We start from the raw sequence: 21,304 nt of genomic DNA, 5'->3' as shown, positions 1-21,304 counted from the left end.
CGGTCTAACTAATCATTCTCACCTTATGGCATGGACCCCTGTGCAAACAGGTGGTCATGCAAGCGAGTGTCAAAAGGGTTAACACAGACCATAAACTTCTCTCGCGTCTCCTTAGATCTCAGCAAGGACGCCAGGTCTAAGTGCTCACCACTTAAGTATAAGATTTAATTTTTGTGTTCAAACACAAACTACTCACATAAAAGATGATAAAAACACAGCATGTAAAGCCGACGACCGTGTTAGTTCCGTAGGGAAGCAGTAGGTGACGCCATGCGTAGCTCCTCCCCCATACACGTTACGTTCAATCAGAACTTCGACGTCACTGAACTCCTCCCCTTCCCTTCGTTAGTAGACGGAGGCACTTGGGGAAGGGGGAGGAGTCCAGTGACATCCATGTCCGTGACGTCACCGGATCTCTGATGGAGCTCCCTGAAGACCCGGAAGCCGCAGAGGTAACGATGAAAAATAATTTTGATCGATCAAAAAATGAATCGATTAATCGAGGAATTCATCTTTAATTTCCACAGCCCTAACATTTAGCAGAACAAATAAGATTGCAGGATTACATTTTATCTTAATTGGACACACCATACTATACTGTGAAAGGAAAAACATTTACATAGTGTCCCAATTTCTGTAAAGCAAGTTTGTAAAGAACAATGTAAGGTTGCTTTAAGCAAGAATGCCTGTGTCTTTAATGCCAACAATAGTATCAAACCTCAATGGGAAAGGCACTATATACACAGTGAGCTTACTCATTTTTTGAACAACAGCTCCAGACTGAAGATGAAACGGTAGCAGAGCTGTAATAATAATAGTAATAATAACGCCACTCATTTACAGAAACTGCTAAAGGTTCAATGAAGCAAATGGCAACCAGTGTGTTTACACAGACAATTGCCGGCCATACACTGGTAATTACCTTTCCAATTTTGTCACAGCAATTCATCATCATTAACTTCTCTGTAGAAGAAACTATTTTTTTTTCTATTCTGAATTCTTCTAATAGGTGTAATAAAAGGCCTTCTGTGCACAGGCTAAAACATGTTCTTTTTCGTGCTCGCAAGAATTGGGCACTGGCTATCGCATGTGCTCACGAGCATACTCACGCGCGCACACAAGCCTTTGCACATTCTGTGACAGATGTTGGCGCCAAACGGGCTATTTAATCTCGGCCAGTTCTCAGGATCAGTGCCGTCACGTCTTTCAGGCTTCCCAGCATCCCGTATCCAGATTCCAGTTGCTGACCCAGCTTGTCTGACCACCCTGAACTCTGAGTGCTTGTCCTTGACCTCGGCGTCTGCGTGCGCCATTTGCTTCTATTGCACTGACAGGCTCCTGACCCGGCTTATACCTAGACCGCGCTATTGCCTGCTCCTCTGTACCCAATCCATCCTGCCAGTATATGACACTGGCATGCCTGACTGCTTCCTGACACATCCTCCTGTGCCTGCTGTTCTACAGTCTGCTACAAGTGCATGCCTCACCTGCCCACTGTCGCCAGTACCAGCCTGCTTCAGTCTGCCATTCTCCAGCTGTCTACCAGTCCCTCTGCTTTACTGAAGACTGACCACCCCTTCTGCCTGGCGTGGATACCTACTTTTCTACTGCCAAGACCCACAGGCACTTGTGACACTCTGCACCTTCTGTTAACACTATCAGCGGCCCCCGAGTCAGAAGAGACGCCTTCCTCAGCATTTCAGGATTTGCTACCAGTGATAAAGGGTTTTCTTTTTTTTCTTTTTTTAAGGCCTAACTGTATGGAGTCACAGAACATGTTTGAGTTTTAAATTACTACTTAAGCTAGATTCACACTAGTCCACCTGACCTCATCTATCCATTAGAACGCATGTGCCTCCACTGTGGGGACACTCATATTTTAGCGTTAGGACTACAGATGCCAGGGTGCCTTGACGAGGCTCTGTGGCTTACGCATGCGTTTGCAAATGCGTGCAGACTAAACCCCTGCTTTTAACGTACTGACAGATTAATTTGGTTGTCTGCGAGCTGGTGCTAAGTAGGCTTGGTTTTTTCCTGGGCATTCCCCAGGCCTTGTTGACACTTGTGTGGGCCGTGCAGCCCACGTTTTCTCAGGCACAACAGCCCATTCATTTGAACGGGCTCTTGTGTCCTGTGAAATACAGGAAAGAAGTCCCTGCATTACTTTGGAAATCGCAGCCTGCACTGGAACCACTAGAACAGCACGGTTCCCGGTGTAGCCGGTGTGCCATTCGGATTATTGGCACCTGCCTGCGGGGCCCGCGTTTTACTGTGCAAGTGGTTGAAGCTGCAGAAATTTGTGCAGGTCCAGCAGCTACAACACCCGCACAAGTGTGAACCTAGCATAACTCAAATTTTACTCCTACTTAGCACCAGTTCACACCAGTGCAACTTGTCATGTGACATGACAGATCAAAAAGTCAAATGAAAAGTTGCACCCTGTTGCTGGCTATGGAATCGTTCAAATCTGTGCGACCAATTTGCACCAACTTTGAAAAAAGTTTCCTGCACTATTTTTTTTTTGCAATTTCATGTGCGACTTGCATTGACATCTGTGCATAAAGTCGCACAGATGTTGGCAAGTCGCACTGTTCGGCAGGTTTAAAATTGTGCTGAAATAGCTTAAACTTTCTGAACACAGTGGAGAAAGTTAAAAACATCCTTCAGGTTACGGCTAGCCATATGCTGTGCGAATTTGAGTTGATTCCTGATGAACTTCTTCCCAAGACCCTTTGATTGAAAAATGGAGGCATGCAGTAAATGGTCTGCCGAACGTCACCTGTATCCAACCAGACGCGGGGCATTGTTTGGTTGTTTTAGGACTCGGCACATATGTTAAGGACAGGGACAGCGCTAGATAGTTATTGGCTAGAGGTCTTGGATACCCTTAAAGAGGAACTTTAGTCCCCTTATTGCTACCCCCCTCCACTGGTGCTGCCATCTTTGAATGTCTGCCATGCATGCAGATATCCTGAAGGGCTCTGCATGGCCTAGCAGAGACCTGGAACATATGCGTCAGGTTTCACACATGTGCAAAAACGTAACTGCTCCGTCCAAGTGCATGCACACAGGAAAACCCACACATAGGTGTGCACAAGGTCCCTAACGGGTCCCGGAGACCAGTCAAAGCCCTGCAGCATATCTAAACACAGTTGGAATCAAGCGCAACGTCATTCTCGTCTAGGTAAGAAAGGCAGAAGTGCTGCCCTGCAGCACAAAACAGTTAATAAGCTTTTCTAAAAAAAAAAAAAAAAAAATAGAATATCATCCAATTGAGGAAGAGGGAGGGGGCCGGAGCCAGGTGCAAACATTTTATTTTTGGTCTGGTTTAACTCTTGCCTACAGATGTCCTTGTGACCCTTCCAGCCTTCCTGAGTACACAGTACACGAGGACATACAGATAACTCATCACATTTCATTCCTCCTGTACTATGCTCAGAAAGAAATCCTTCACGGGAAAACTTCTCTACTGCCTACAATGTCCTCCAGGGAATCCTCCCGACTACGCTGTTCTACCTCCATGTATAAACTGACTTCTATGAGTAGGAACTGTCAGAAGCAATTTAGTAAGGCTTGATTGCCATGGACAGTAAAATACATCATACCTTCTTTGTCCTTAAAGGGGTTGCCTCTATGCATTAAGGCAAAAAAAAAACACCCAACAGTAACCGACCCCCCCGTTTTAGTTACCTGGACCCTCAAACTTGTCCCACGGGGACGCGCCGTCTCTCTGCTCAGGGTTCTTGGCTCTTGATTGGATAGAGTGATAGCAGCACAGCCATTGGCTACCGCTGCTGTCAATCAGATCCATTGATGCAGGCATCGGGGGGGGCGGGGCTGATCCTGCAATCGGCCTCTATGGACGCCGAATGCTGGACTCAGGAGCGTGCCCACAAGGTAACCCCACCCCGGGAGAGCGCTTCTCCAAGGGGGTTATTAGATGTGGGGAGGAGCCGCGAGAGCCACCGAGGGACCCTAGAAAAACAGGATCAGGGCCACTCTGTGTGAAACGAGCTGCACAGTTGAGGTAAGTATACGTTTGTTTTTTTGTTTTTTTAAATGAACCTTTAGTATCATTTTACCCACTACTACTACCACCTACTACCCACTTTATTATCCCTCTCCCCTTTCCTTCACTAATGGTTTTAGTTTTACCTGTTATAATACACATTATGGGTCAAGCGATTATTGGTTCGGCCGATATGCCCTTTTTTTTTGCAGTATTGATCACAAACTTACCGATATTGCTCCAAGGGGGTTGTACCAGGGTGATGCCTGCAGGTTCTTTAGAGTGGACAATCAGCATTCTTGTAATAACAACCAATAAGGCTAAACAACCAATGCGGCTGTTAATACAAGCAGCAGGAGAGGTAGTCATGGCTGTCCCTTTCCCCATGCCTTCTGCTGCGCCCCCTGCCCCCCCCGGGTCTCCTGTCCCACCGGGTGGATCAAGCGGCTAGCCATCATTTCCGCCGGCTGTCAAGAGATTCAAACAAAGCTGGATCGGCTTTGTTCGGGTCTCAGATCTAGTAACCCGGAAGCAATGTCATGCCATCACTTCCAGATTACTGGCATGCTAAAGGCGGCAGTTTAAAAAAATAGAAAGTATTCAAAAACTCGGATCTTGACGTTTTGAATACTTTCAAAGAGCAGAGGAGGGGTTTGGAGTCTTATAGACCCCCGATCCCTCCATGAAGAGTACCCGTCACTGTTTACATTGCTTGTGACAGCAACAAAAGTGATAAAAAAAAAAAAAAAAAAAAAAGAACAGTGTTAAAAAATAAACAAAAAAAAAACTTTAAATCTACACACTATTGGCATCTGATATCAGCTATCAACCTGAAAGGCAACCGAAAAATCAATATCGGTCCTGAAAAAACAATATCAGTCGATCCCCAATACACATACACCTTCTGAAGTAATACCAATGGTTCAATATTATGCTGAACTGTGATGAAAAGTGCGCAATTATTGTTTTGTACATTATGTATGACAGCAAAGAAATACATGTTTGGTGTAAAAAGTAGCAGTTACCCAATTCTATTTAAATGGTTAGGGCAGATCATTTTTTACCTTAAAAAAGAGAAGCGCAGCTAAAGCTCATTTGGCTGTACTTCTTTGGATCACAAGAGGGCAGTTTGATTTGCACTTCTGTTACCCGTTTACAGCTGACAGCAGGCTGAAGTGATTGACAGTCACCAGATCTCTGCTCAGGGAGCCCTGAGAACCGAGCGATTGACAGTGTTTGATCACTCAGTTCTCAGTGTTCTTACCACCTATGCAAGTATGATTAAAAAAAAAATAAAACCACATACTTCCCCTTTAAAGCATTCCCTGCATTAAGGTAAAAAAATGTATAAAAATGACAATGGTCCCAAAATAGTGTCAAAAGTGTCGATATAATGTTGCAGTCCCGATAAAAAAAAAAAAAAATATTAAAAATGCCATAAACTATCCCCTATATTGTAGATGCTATAACTTTTGCGCAAATCAATCAATATACGCTTATTGCGATTTTTTTTTTTTTTTTACGAAAAATATGTAGAAGAATACATATCGGCCTAAACTGAGGGAAAAAAATGTTATTTATATATTTATTAAAGCAAAAAGTAAAAAATGTGTTTTCAAAATTGTCACTCTTTTTGTTTATAGCGCAAACAAATACCGCAGAGGTGATCAAATTCCACCAAAATACAGCTCTATTTGTGGGGGAAACACGTTGTGAATTTTGTTTGGGTGCAACGTCGCACGGCCACGCAATTGCCAGTCAAAGCGACAGTGCCGAAATGCAAAAAGTGCTCTGGTCAGGAAGGGGGTAAAATCTTCCGGGGCTGAAGTGGTTAAAATAAAACTAAAGGCTTTTTTAATTTTGAATAGAGGAAGTACAGGTTATAAGCCCGCCAGAGTTTTTCTGCCATCTGTGCTTCATTGGGGAGGTTTCCCTTTACTTCCTGTCCCACAGTCAAAACAGGAAGTGTGATGAAATCTCTTCGAAGGGAATCCCTGGTTGTTGCCAAAACTAGTGTCCCTGTTGGAAGATTTCCCCTCTCAACGTTCTGGGCACAACCAAAATTTTGGATTTTCTACTTTCAATGTGAACGGTAAACAGGACAAACAGAGGGTGAATCTACCCAACGGGGACACAGACAAGCGATACAAAATCTGACTGTGTTCTGATCCCTCTCCACTCTGTCCAAAATTTAAAAAACACAAGTTTTGACTTTAGTTATACTTAGTTATTTAAGGAAGAAGTAAAGGCACTTAAAAAAAAAAAAATGCAACCTGCAAGGCAAAAGGCATAATGAGCTAGTATGCATAGCATACTAGCTCATTATGAATAACTTACCTGAGAACGAAGCCCCCGAAGCGGTCCTCCATCTTCATGTTCGCCGCTGCCATGGATCCCGGAGTGACTTCCGGGTGTCGCTGCTTCGGCGCTGTGATTCGCTGGAGCCGCCATGACGTCACTCCCGCGCATGCGTACGGGAGCAGACACGAGCGGCATATGGCCGCAATTTGCGGCCTGCCCAGTGTGCCTGCGCACCGCTGTCTATGGCGCATGGATGTCTTTTTGTAAATATCTCCTAAACCATATAGGTTTTGGAGATATTTCTTGGACCTACAGGTAAGCCTTAATCTAGGCTTACCTGTAGGTCAAAGTGGTTTAATCATGTGCAAGTACAATAAAAAACAAAAACTGTAAATTTAAAGAAAAAAGTTATGTATCTGCAAACAGTAATACAGAGATGTGAAGAATTTGTGTGCCCAAAACTTAAAAAGAAGACAAATTCTCTATTTTCCAGAATAATCCTGTGTAGAGTGCCCTCACCCTATGGGGTGGCATTATGCCTGAATAACTATATTACCAACTTACAAAGCCCTAAAGAAGGAGACTGATGAGTAGTAGTGTAATCTTTTCAGCCTTGATCCCGGCAACAATAGGACCTCCGCAAGACCAATTCTCTCTCAGGCCGCCCTCATAGTGGTGCCACAAATAAGCGAACCATATGAGCAGCCACGCTACTGAATGGGAACAAGGAATCTATAAAAAAAACTGGAGAACAGGAGGCTAATTAAGCCGCTAACTGAATTACTCTAGCAGTCACCTCTGTATCACAGCGGTGGCCCTTTGCTTCAGAAATATGCCGACAGAGGGGCACAAGAACACGAGTGTGACCAGAAGATGGAATTTAAAGAGGTAAACTCCAATAATAATCACAAAAAAAAAAAAAAAAGGGTAAATTTATAAAAGGGATACTAAAGTCAAATTTTTAATAAAAATAACAAACGTCATACTTACCTGCTGGGTGCCGTGGTTTTGCACAGAGCAGCCTGGATCCTCCTCTTTTCGGGTGCGCCCACAGTAAGCAGCCTGCTATGGGGGCACTGGAGCGGAGCCACTGCTCTGTGTATCCATTCAGACAGGGATTTGCGGTTCAGCACCATCCCTCTCTCCTCATTGGCTAACTGACTTTGATTGACAGCTGCAGGCGCCAATGGCGCCGCTGCCGTTTCTCAGTCACGCAGGAAGGAGAGTCCCGGATGGCTGAGGCACTGGTGGACAACGCTGTATTGACAAGGGGCTAAGGTAAGTATTAGGGGGGGAATGCTGCACACACAAGGCTTTTTATCTTAATACATAGAATGCTGCCTTTACAACCACCTTTAGGGTACTTTAACACTGGGGCGGTGCTGGGGTTAGCGGTAAAGTGCCGCTAGTTTTAGCAGCGCTTTTCAGCCACTAGCACAGCACTTTTAACCCCCACTAGTGGCCGAAGTGTTAAAACCGGCCCTGTTGCGGTGCTGCCAAAGCGCTTCGCAGGCGTTTCGGCAGCGCTGCCCATTCATTTCAATGGGCAGGGCGTTTTGAGAGCAGTGTTTATACCGCTCCTGCACCGCCTCAAAAGGTCTGTTTTTTCCCTGTCCTGAAAGCGCACCACCCCAGCGTGAAAGCACTCGGGAGGCATGAAAGGCACTTTTCATGTGCTATTTTTAGTGCTAAAATGCCTGAAAAGCGCCCCAGTGTGAAAGAGGTTTAAGTCATACTAGCACATTATGACAGACTTGCCTTAAAACAAAGCCCTCCAGTAGCACGCTGTCAGCAATTCCATCCGGTTCTCCTTCCATGATCACAGGCTCCAGCTGTTTGAATGGCGGGGTTGCAATTATGTGACTCCCACGCATGCACAGCGCTCTCAATGGACGGCATACTCCAGTATGCCATCAATCAAGAACGCAGTGTGCATAAATTAAAGATTTCACCGGCCTCTACAAATGTGAATATCTATTAAACGGTACAAGTTTACAAGATCGTCACTGTACCTATAGGCAAGCCTTATTATAGACTTGGGAAAGGCAAATGGGGTCAGTACCGCGCCCAAGGCTTACTTGTAAGATCTCCAGCTGCCAAAACATCCTGGGTCCACAAACCCCATATGCAGATAGAAAAGAAAAAGATAGCAGAGCTTCCTGAGAATAAAACAGCTCCTTTTATTGTGCAAAAATGGGAAAGACATGCCACACATACTCAACCCATGGAGGTTTAGCAGACGCGTTTCACAGCAAGGATTAAGCACAGGAGTGTGAAACGCGTCTGCTGACCCTCGTGGGTTGAGCGTGTGTGGCATGTCTTTTATTCCCATTTTTGCACAGTAAAAAAGGAGCAGTTTTATTCCCAGGAAGTGCTGCCATCTTTTTCTTTTCTACTAGCATATGGATTTCACACAAAGTAAACAATACAAAGTACAGGATACTTTCTCATACAGGTACATGGTACAGCACACATATCGGGAAAAAAAAAATCTTGGTGACATTCTTCAACCCAGACCATGAGAATTAAAGCGGAGTTCCACCCACTTTTAGGACTTTCTCTAAATGATTATTATACCATATAGATTAAAAAATATATAAATAAATTTACAGTGCCTTTGTCTCCTTCCCCCGATACCATTTTCCAATCTAGTTTCCAGCTTCTGCCACCCACAAATATATATATGTCCATCATATCCGGCGGCACGCTCGGGATATTCCGAAACCGGAAGTGACGTGATGACGACACAACAGGGGCGGGCACTTCCGACGAGACCGCCCGTTGTGATGGCAACGTCAGAATTTGACGGCGCTGCGAGCCAAACACACTGAGCATGCGTGACAATGGGCGGTGAATGTCGGACGCTCAGCAGCACCGTATCCCGGAAGATGTGGGCTTCAAAAGCCAACAAGCAAAATGGAAAATGTCAGGAGACAACTAAGGATATCTTTTGATTGTAAATCGACAATCGAAAGGCGATAGATCGTAAAAATTGTGTGTGTATGTGTATATTTATATATATATATATATATATATATATATATATATATATATATATATATATATATATATATATATATATATATATATATATATATATATATACCGTATATACTCGAGTATAGGCCGACCCGAATATAAGCCGAGGCCCCCAATTTACCCCCAAAAAAACTGGCAAACTTATTGACTCGTGTATAAGCCGAGGGTGAGACATGCCTGTCCATCCCTGTGTGTGTGTCCGTCCATCCCTGTGTGTGTGTCCGTCCCTGTGTGTCCGTCCATCCCTGTGTGTCCGTCCATCCCTGTGTGTGTCCATCCATCCATCCATCCCTGTGTGTGTGTGTGTCCATCCATCCATCCATCCCTGTGTGTGTGTGTGTCCATCCATCCATCCATCCCTGTGTGTGTGTGTCTCCATCCATCCATCCCTGTGTGTGTGTGTCTCCATCCATCCATCCCTGTGTGTGTGTGTGTGTGTGTGTGTGTGTGTGTGTGTGTGTGTGTGTGTGTGTGTCTGTGTGTGTGTGTGTCTGTGTGTGTGTGTGTCTGTGTGTCCAGCCTACCTGTGTCCCGAGCCTCCGTCCCGTGCCTTGCCTCCTTGCCTCCGTCCCGTGCCGTGCCTTGCCTCCTTGCCTCCGTCCCGTGTCGTGCCTTGCCTCCGTCCCGTCCCGTGCCGTGCCTTGCCTCCGTCCCGTCCCGTGCCTTGCCAGGATCGCCGCTCTTCGTCGGCGCCTCGGCGGCCATACTACAATTCGAAAGCCGCGCCTCCGCCTCCGCCTGTGATAGGCGGAACACTGAATTTCCCAGCAGCCTGTGTTCCGCCTATCACGGACATCGTCTCATCCTCGTACTACGGACGAGGATGAGACGATGTCCGTGATAGGCGGAACACAGGCTGCTGGGAAATTCAGTGTTCCGCCTATCACAGGCGGAGGCGGAGGCGGAGGCGCGGCTTTGAAATTGTAGTATGTCCGCCGTCTGTCTGCTCGATACGCTGATCGAGCAGTCAGACGGCGATGACTCGAGTATAAGCCGAGGGGGGCACTTTCAGCCTCAAAAAAGAGGCTGAAAATCTCGGCTTATACTCGAGTATATATATATATATATATATATATACACACATACATACATACATACACACACACACACACACACAAATTGTATACAGTTGGAACTCTGTGCAAATAATTGGTTTAATCCAAGTTTTTATAACAATTTTTTCTTTATTTCAAAACAAAGTCACCTAAAAAGTTTAGTGCAGTAAAACACATCTTGATCGTTTTTTTTTTTTTTTCTTTTTAATCGAGATCCTTCGATTAGGCCAAGAAGAGGGCCAACTGACGAAGGGGGGACAGAGATTTAGTTGCAAAGAACAGCCCCTCCAAATTGAGAGGTATGTGAATGTCAGCTGTGAATACCATTTGCCTGACACCTTTGTCCAAACTGAACAAATGGAGAATAGAAATGGGAGGTGGTGATGCTTGGAGAGTAGTGCCTGCGGAGTGCTTCCGATTACTGTTTTGTTGACTCCATTAAAACAGAAAGGTCCAAGCAGTGACAAAAAAAAAAGAAAAAACATAAAAAAGGAGAGCAAAGGAGTGGAATTCAGGTACATTAAAAAGCTAAACAGATTTAACCACTTCAATACAAGGCACTTCGACACCTTCCTGCCCAGACCAACTTTCAGCACTGTCGCAATTTGAATGAAAATTGTGCGGTCATGCTACACTGCACCCAAACAAATTTTTTATCATTTTATTCCCACAAATAGAGCTTTATTTGGTGGGATTTGATTACCTGTGCGATTTTTATTTTTTGCGCAACAAATAAAAAAAAAAAATAAAAAAAAAAAAAGACTGACAATTTTGAAAAAAAAAAAAAAAAAAATTTTCTGTCAATTTTTTTTCTGTCAATTTTTTCGGTAAATACGTTTTCTTCTTCAATGACGGGCACTGATGAGGCATAAAAATGGTCTCTGTGGCGGATTTGTGGCGAGAACACTTTTACCAGCGGTGGGAGTGGGGCCCCCCTCCCACCGCGCTCCCCCACCCAACGCGCTCCGGTGCCCTTTGCCATGGCGGAGGAGATCGGGTCCTTCAACCTGTTGGGTATGGAGACAAGTGAGGGGAAGATGGCTCCCACCCATCTCCACATCATTGCAGAGCGGAAGGGACAAGTCGCCAGCGCAGATGTCTCATCGCATGCTGTTCTTGGCAGGACATCTGCATGTGTATGGGCAGCCCGAGAGCTCACAGGTACCTTTCACAGCAGCAGATGACTTATCACGACACCATGGTTAATAAATTACTCAACTGAAACCAGCGAGCCCAGGTAATAAACTTAACTATTAACCAGGTTGTTGCCAGAAACAACACAAAGCAAGCCAAAATATAATGTAATATTTAATGAGCATACAACACAAAAGAAACATTGGGGATTGCTTTACTAAAACTGGAGAGTGTAAATTCTGGTGCAGCTCTGCATAGAAACCAATCAGCTTCCAGTTTTTGTTTTTTGTTTTTTTTGGAGCAAAGCCCAACCTTTTCAGCTCCGGAAGGTTTACCCCCCTTCATGACCAGGCCATTTTTTTCAATGTTGCACTGCATAACTGATAATTGTGCGGTCGTGCAACATTATACCCATATAAAATTGATGTCTTTTTTCCCCCACAAATAGAGATTTATTTTGGTGGTATTTAATCACCTTTGCGCTACAAAAAAAAAAAAAAATGAAGAATTTTGAAAAAAACAAAATTATATATATATATATATATATATATTTTACTTTCTGCTATAAAACATATCCAATAAAGAAAAGTGAAAAAAAAAATATCAAATTTGTATTCTGCTACATATTTTTTGTAAAAAAAATAAAAAATAATCCCAATAAGCGTATATTAATTGGTTTGCGCAAAAGTTACAGCATCTACAAACTATGGGACAGATTTATGGAATTTTGATTTTTTACATTTTTTTTACTAGTAATAACGGCGATCGGCGACTTATTTTGGACTGCGACATTGCAGCGCACAAATCGGACACCAACACACACTCTTTTTGCGGACCACCAATACACTGATCAGTGCTTTCTGCGTGTTCCTGCTTAGCAGAAACACAAGACCTCCACCCCCCCAACAGAACGGAGAACGGCACTCTGCTTTGTTTACATAGGCAGACCACCGTTCTGCCTCCCCTAGGATCGATCGCATGATTCCGGCAAACATTGCATCAGTCGGGCCCGCTCATTGGCTCCCACTGTGTCCAATCACAGCAGGTGTAGGTAGTCAGTGGCACGCGCCCCAGACCCAGTGCACAAATTCACGTACAGGTACGTGATTTCGCACAGGGGAGCCGCCCTGCCGCAGTATATCTGCGTGGGGCAGAACAGGTTAAAGTGTTACCAAACCCACAACAGTAAAGTCGGACTATAGATACAGTAAAACATGCTTGTTATAATCATTGTAGAACCTAAGGGGTTAATCCTCTTCATTGTGTAAAAAGCCTCTTTGATCTGGTCTACTCTGATCCTCCCCTTCTTCCACTGTCCTCAATTCATCTCCTGATAGTACAGAGCCTTGGGGGAACTCTGCACATGCTCAGTTTGGTGTGTGTTGCGTGAGTTTTTTGGAAGGGTGCATGCGATCAGCACAGGGCCAATCAGCACTGTCCAGACAGAGGGTCAGGGGTGCTGCTTGCATGTCACATATAATTTGCGGCTGCTTCCTCTGTATCCACTTCTATGCAGCTCCGAAGTGGATGCAGACGGCGCAAAAAAAAGCAGCTCAGCACAGAGGATGGGTCTCAGCGCCCGTATGAAGAAGGATCCCATATTAGTGCATTAGAAGAAAAAAAAAAAGAAGAACATTACATGCAATTAGGTGTTTATTCAAAGAGACCGATTTACTAAATGATTCCAGAATTTTCACACAATTAAATGTGGGGAGATTCCCTTCAATTATGCAATCATGTGAAAAGAAAAATCGGTTTACTTATTTCATCTGCACATAAACAGGATAATTGAAGAGGATATTTACACAATATTTAGCATGAACATTCTCCAATCCCTTAATAAATCAGGCTCAATATCTTTATTTTTCCATTGCTGCGGTCTAATGCCGCGTACACACGGTCGGAATTTCGGCCAGCAAAAGACCAATGAGAGCTTTTCGTCAGAAAATGGGTCTGTGTGTGTATGCTCCATCTGAATTTTGCTGGCTGAATTTCTGCCGGCAAAAGACTGAAAGCAGGTTCTCGATTTTTCAGACGGAAAAAGTTTCTATCGGAAATTCCGATCGTGTGTATGCCATTCCGACGCGCAAAAACTCACGCATGCTCAGATTCAACTACGAGACGGGAAGCTTCTGGCTACTGGCTATTGAATTCCTTTTTCTAGTCCCATCGTATGTGTTGTACGTCACCGCGTTCTTGACGGTCGGAATTTGGTGTGATCGTGTGTAGTCAAGACAGTTTGAGCGAAATCCTGTTGGAATTCAGTCGGGAAAACCATCAGAGCTTTTTCCGACCAAAAATTCTGATCGTGTGTATGTAATTCCGACACGCAAAAACTCACTCATGCTCAGATTCAACTACTAGACGGAAGCTATTGGCTATTGAATTACTTTTTCTAATCCTGTCTTACGTTTTGTACATCACCGCGTTCTTGCCGGTCAGAATTTGGTGTGATCGTGTGTAGTCAAGACAGCTTGAGCGAAATCCCATTGGAATTTCGTTAGGAAAACCATCAGAGCTTTTTCCGACCAAAATTCCGATCGCGTGTACGCGACATTAGCAGGACTGCCGGCCTCAACGTGTATATATTAAATATTCACAGCGCGACGCCGGGATATTTTGTATTCCTTGAACTTTAGGCTTCTCTGACCCTACACAGAAGATTGAAAACTTGCAAATGTATTTTTAAATGCTATAGCTCAAGCTGATCCATTCCGTATTGCCTTTCCGTGATTGTCAGTCCCGTTTATCAAGATCATCATTCACAAGATGCTCAATAGCTGCACAGTGGGGAGCGTGGAGGACATGAGCAAGAAGGGAAAAAAAAAAACTGAATTTACTGACAAGCCATCTGCTTCCCTGTCATTCCCACAACACACTTTAACACCAGGTAGCTCCAAGCACTATTCTAGCAAGCCCCGGTGTCCTTCGTTTATCTGACAGTCCTTTGCAACTCTCAACATGAAAGAACAAAAAATTAAATCTATATGCATTAGATGTGCTCATACATACTGATATACGCGTGCTGTGTTTCCAATACGTGTTAACTTCAAACGTCTTTTATTTTATCTACTATCTACTTAGGCAGGCCTTAACCACTTCAATACAGGGCACTTTTACCCCCTTCCTGCCCAGGCCAATTTTCCGCACTTTCAGTTTGAATGACAATTACGCAGTCATGCTACACTGTACCCATATGACGTTTTTATGATTTTTTTTTGAAACAGAGGTTTCTTTTGGTGAAATTTAAAGTGATCGAAAAGGCTAGTTTTTTTTTCTTTTCTTTAAAAATAACATGTTATACTTACCTTCTCTGTGCAGTTGATTTTGCACAGAGCAGGTCGGATCCTCCTCTTCTTGGGTCCTTCCAGTGACCCCTCAGCCAGCTACAGGGGACACCCAAGCCGAGTCAGAGTTCCATGTATCCCTTCAGACACGGAGCACCGGCCTGGCCCCACCCCCTCTTTCCCCTGATTGGTTGACCGACAGCCACGGGAGCCAATGGAAGAGAGAGGAGTCTCTGGGACAGCTAAGACACTCGTGGACATCTCTGGAGAGAGAAGGGGCTCGGGTAAGTAATTAGGAGGTGCTGGGGACACTGCTACACACAGGTGGTTTTTATTTTAATGCATTAAGATAAAAGAAAAAAAATCTTCTGCCTTTACAACTCCTTTAATCACCACTGGATGTTTTATTTTTTGCTGAACAAACAAGACCGAAAATTTTGGGGAAAACAAAAAAGTTTTTCTTAGTTATAAAATTTTGTAAATAACGTAATTTTGCTCTTTCACTAACGTGCACTGATAGGCAACGATCATAGGCGTTGATGGGCACTGACACTCTTCACTGACAGGGCTGCACTAACTTGTAGATGTGCCGCTTACTGGCTCTCCTCTCCTCACGCGCTGTCAGTGTGAAGAGAGGACTGCCGATAACAGGCAAATCCTCAGAAGAGTAAAACCCGCTTCAGGTGTCTGTTTCCAACGATCTCCTCTCTCTTCAGGTGTCAGTGCGGCTCAATATGCAACCACATGCAAGAAAAGCAAAAGTCCAGACTGCCGCACTCCAAAGAAAAAAATTATTCCTTTATTAATGTAAATCCCTACAGCAAGGATAAAAACCGCTAACGCGTTTCACACCATCAAGACAGGTACGTAAGCCGCATTAACAGTTTTTATCCTTGCTGTATGGATTTACATTAATATAGGAATCATTTTCCATTGGAGTGCGGCCGTCCGGACTTTTGTTTAGCTTTTCTAACAGGAAAATCCTGTTTAGACAGTGATCAGCTGTGATTGGACACAGCTGATCACATGGCACAGGGCTGCTGTGATTGGCCTTTTACCCCAATCTGTGTTCAGCTGTGTCCAAAGTATACAACAATCACAGAGCGCTCATGATGCATGCGGGGAGGCAGAGTTCCGGAAGGATGTCAATAGATGCCCAGCCCAAAAGTATGCGACTGCGCAGTGGCCAACATTCCGCTATAGTGCGGTCGGCAGGAGGTTAAAGTGGCTGTAAAGGCTCAAATTTTTTCTATGCATGAAGGTGGAAAACCTTTGTGCAAGCAGTGCCTCCATTCCCTCCCCCCCCCAATACTTACCTGAGCCCCATGTTGATCCAGTGATGTACAGAGAGCAGCGGCTCTCCAAGGTCTCTTCCTTCTCATTGGCTGAGACCGCAGCGGGAGCCATTGGACCCCACTACTGTCAATCAGTTAGTAAGCCAATGAGGAAAGCAGGGGTGGGGCAGAGTCACAGTCTGTGTGTGAATGGAGACACAGAGCAGCGGCTCAGGAACAAGCCTGCTCGGTGCCCCCATAGCATGTAGCTTGATATGGAGGACGGAGGGAGGGGCCAGGAACACCGGCAGGGGAACACCAGGGCTGCTCGCTGCAAAACCATTACTCAGAGCAGGCAAGTATGACATCTGCCTTTAATATTACTTTTTAAAGTAAACCTTTGCAGTGCCATGAAGTTTGTAGATGCTGCAGCTGTACAATGCACACATACATCTTACATGGCCCTCCAGTGGTGCCCCAAAATGCCCGCTGTACCATGCCAGATTTAACAACTCTTCATATAGTGAAAAGTGCTGGTCCAATCAAACTCGCATGTTCCAATTGGTCCATCACATGATGGGTGGCTATAATATCTAGCAGGGAAAGCAGAACGGGGCATACCAACTACAAAGTGTTGAGACTGGCATCTCATACATTGGAATTTAGGAACAACCAGTGTAAGGGTCAGTGTCTACGTGCTTCAATGGGCAGACATCAGTTTGGGACCATTCATAACTGCAGGTACATTTAATCAGTTGCAGAGATGAATTCCAGGTATGAATATATTATACAGTTACAATGGATCAGCTTGAACCAATGTAACTATGCATATACAGTCCATTACCTGGGTGATGCCCATGAAAGTAGACACCACCATTGCAATGTTCTCCACTTGCTCCCGTGCTGAGTGGCCAGCCTGCTGCATTCTAAACACAGGAGGTTGGCATGCTCAGTAGAGGCACCATTCAGAAAATGTGTGCTCCCTGATTGGACGAGGTGGAGAAGCAGGGCGGCGGCATTCTTTTCAACTGTCTTTATTCATACTGGTCTGCTCATTAGTCCTGCGTTCAGAAGTGAGCGAATTCAGGTGTTTTTGACCCCATGGACTTCAATGGTATCTCCTGTAAACACACAATGTACACAATTTTACACCTTTAGAACTTCTCTTCTATAACAGTGCACTTCCCTTGCCCAGCCCAGAAAACAAAAACCTGAAGCTTGATATATGGGGAGGTATATATGAAAGACACCTGGAAAAAATGCTTCAAAATCACCAGCAATACCCTCTTGTCCTGGTGTGAATGGAGGGCAAGTCACCGACAAAAATCAAGGAAGCCAGTCAGGAATTCGGACTTCACTGGCTCCATGCTAGTTCCAGATCTGTGATGGGGGGCTTATAGTAGGACAGCAGAGGGATGACCTCAGCACTGTGCTGCTACATATTCACCGTCCTGGCATGGAACTGAGTGAACTAGTGGCCAAAGCATAATTGCTTAAAGTGGAACTACACTCAGCACCACAAACCAAAAGTGCGAATTTATATTTAATATTCAAAGCGAACTCCCCCATCCATCCATGTCTCCATGCTTTATCTTGCTGGGAAATCAGTTTGAAAAACACCTCCTAGCATTTCTGGCTGTGGCCATCTTAAGTAAGGGCAGATGATTCACGCAACATTTACTTCCTGGAATCCATCTACTCTTAGCTCAGGCATGCAGGCAGGATGACGTGTTTAGCAAAGAAAGCCCCTCCTCCCCTCCTGAAGACTAGTGGGATGCAAGACATCATTCACCTAGGCCAGAAACCAGGAAGTACCGTATTTATCAGCATATAACATGCACTTTTTTCCCCTTAAAATCAGGGGAAAATCGTGGGTGCATGTTATACGCCGATCCCTGCCCATCTCCCGCCGACTGTGGGGAAAGGAGCGCCCCTGACTGTGAGCAGAGCCGAGTTTAGCCGAAGTACACTCGGCTTTCTGTATGTCAGAGGAGATGAGTAAAGCCGAGTATACTTCAGCTTTGTGTATCTCGGCTCCGCTCGCTCCTCTCTGCTCAGTCAGCGGGGGATCGGTGCCAAATTTAAATTGGGGCAATCCTGCAAAGAGACTGGGCAAGGCTGCACTGATGGACAAGGCTGCAAAGAGACTGGGCAAGGCTGCACTGATGATGGACAAGGCTGCAAAGAGACTGGGCAAGGCTGCACTGATGATGGACAAGGCTGCATATGGACAATGATAAGGCTGCATTGATGGGCATTTAAATGTAAGTTTTTTCCTTACAATTACCTCCTAAACTTGGGGTGCGTGTTATAGGCCAATGCAGTAACTGAAGAATTGTAAAAAAAAATTGTTTAAACAAGTAACAATGATAACTTTCCTATCTGTTTAAAAGCTTGCAGACTGCCCACCGCACATAGCTCTGCTCCGGGATCACGTATCCAGTATATGATCTGATGGCCAGGGCAGGGGGCACACTCGCACGTGCCTGCCGTACCAACTGTGCTGTGATTCACTGCAGCACAAGCCAATCAGCAGGTGCCAGCCGCTGACTGGTCTCCAGCCCCCGCCGATCGGCTCTGGTGATTACCGAAGGGAGCCCTGTGCTTGTAAACAAACACAGAGCTCTCTTCTGACAGCAGAAATAAAAACTGCCACATTGCTTAGAAATAGAGAGAAAAAGAAGGTTCCCCTTGGGGTTGGACTTTAACGCCACTTATGCAGAGTCACAAAGTAAAATTGATCCATCACCATTTTACTTACCATCTACTTCAACTACTTGCAGTATCAATTACGGTTGAAATGTACACTCCATGATTTATGTTTTTACCCATGTATTTTCAATAAATTTACCTTTTTCTATTATATTATTTTGTGACTCTGCATAAGTGCCGTTAAAGTCCTATCCCAAGGGGAACCCTCTTTTTCTCTATATTCTTTTATTTGGATGTTGGCACTGTGAAACAATAATTGCTATCTCTACATTGCTTAGAAAAAACAGCACACAATTAACCCTTTGATCACCCTAGATGTTTAACCCCTTCCCAGCCAATGTCATTAGTACAGTGATAGTGCATATTTTTAGCACTGATCAAATTAGTGTCACTGGTTCCCACAAAGCGTCAAAAGTGTCAGTTAATCCAATATCACAGTCCTGCTATAAGTCGCTGCTCGCCGCCATTACTAGTATTAAAAAAAATTAAAAATTCCAGCATGTACCCCATAGTTGTAGAAGCTATAACTATTATTTTTTCAGCATTTTTTTCTCCACGAAAGTGGACTTACCCTTTAACGAATGCAGTTTCCTGCACTGCTCCTGTATGAACCCAAGGCTTGTCATAGTGACTTGAGCCTGGGTTCACACAATGTGATTCGGACAGGAATCGCACTGCACTCCTGTTCAAATTGCATCTGATTCTTTGTCGTGCGATTTGAGCCCATTTGTTTTGTATGGGCTCAAATTGAACAATATCGATACTTGGGATCGGCGCGTACTTGAGCACAAGTATCGGTACTCATACCTGCTCTTTAAAAACAGGCATCGGTGCAACCCTACCTACCACCCTCTACACAAAACAATTCCCCTATATAGACATATACCCTCTGAATCGTTGCCAGGCCCCCCTACCACCCAAGTGGACCTAATTCTATTCAGCTTGGCAACCTTATGCACTTAGCCAGCAAGGGCACAAGATAAATGCTAGAATGGAATTGATTGGCTGTCGCTGCCCCCCTTCCCATCATAACTAAAATGCAAATTCCAAACGCCGACTGGAATGTATATACAATACAGAAGACCGGCTTGCTTTGTATATAGTAGTCACACCCTGCAAGTGTACATCTTAATATTACAGTAATACTACACTGAAGGGAGAAATATTTTTGCGATGGGAGCCAGTGTGTTTATAAACAGTCCTGACCGCATTTACAGCTTAACCAAACAGTCTACACACCGGTCCCTTGTTAGTTTACATATCGCAGTTCCAAAATATCAGCCAATCACAGCAGTTTCTGTTCAACGGACAAATGCAATTGTTCCTTGTGCAAAGGTTTCTTTTACTTAGGATTAGTGTTGTGTATATATATATATATATATATATATATATATATTTTTTTTTTTTTTTAGAATACACACAATATAAAAAAAAAAAAAAAAATGTAATACATACACACACATATATATATATATATACATACATATATATATATATATATATATATATATATATATATATATATATATATATATATATATACATATATACATATACATATATATATATATATATATATATATATATATATATATATATATATATATATATATATATATATATATATATATATATATACATACATACATACATACACATATATATATATATATAAAATATTATGTGTGTATGTATTACATTTTTTTTAATATTGTGTGTATTCTAAAAAAAATATATATACACACACACACACAATAAATATATATATCTTAATATAATAAATGGGATTATGCAACTAGAACAGGGAAATTCCACAAGCTTCCTACCTTCCATTCTGACGTAACAACATCTGCCTTTCCATGGTGACTGGCTAAAGCGGTAGTAAACCGCTAGCTTTTTGTTATTTTTAAACCTGCAAGGCAATGTCATAATGTGCTAGTATGCATCACATACTAGCACATTACACAGAATTTACCTTAGAATGAAGCCCTCCAGCGGCGCACTGTCACCACTGAAGGTGCTTCAATCTTCACCCGGTCTTCCTTCCGGGTTTGCGTCCTCCAGCTGTCCGAGTGGCCGGAGCCACGATGACGTCACTCCCCGTTTACGGCACAGGACTCTGAAGAAACAACACGGGTATGCCATTCTTTCAGAGCACATGCGCCGGTGATGTCCCCGGCTCCATCTACAGTGAATATCTCCTAAGCCGTGCAATTAAAGGAGATATTTACACTAGTACCTATAAGTAAGCCTTATTATAGGCTTATCTATAGGTAAAGTCCATGCATGGGAATTTAGTACCACTTTAATGTGTTGGTGCTACTGGTGTGGATATAAATGCTAAAAGCTATTTTTGTGAAACTCGGGGAAAAGGAAGCTCGCTGAAGACAAGCTGCAAAACATCTTCAACATTAAGGCTGGGTTCACACTGCTGCGGGGGGAGATCCGGATGTGATTCGCACCGCAAATCACATCCGATCTCCGTAGCGATGC

At 43.9% G+C, this 21,304-nt stretch overlaps 1 protein-coding gene across 4 annotated transcripts in view; it reads right to left on the bottom strand.

Moving 5' to 3' along the window:
• Positions 1-21,304, bottom strand: part of SIPA1L3 (signal induced proliferation associated 1 like 3) — a 277,415-nt gene that overhangs the window by 213,788 nt on the left and 42,323 nt on the right. The window lies entirely within an intron of this gene.

The sequence above is a fragment of the Lithobates pipiens genome, unplaced genomic scaffold (assembly GCF_037356315.1).
Source record: "Lithobates pipiens isolate NorthernLeopardFrog02 unplaced genomic scaffold, aLitPip1_a1.2 Scaffold_1, whole genome shotgun sequence".
NCBI lineage: Eukaryota > Metazoa > Chordata > Amphibia > Anura > Ranidae > Lithobates > Lithobates pipiens.
This window is presented reverse-complemented; position numbering and strand designations above follow the sequence as displayed.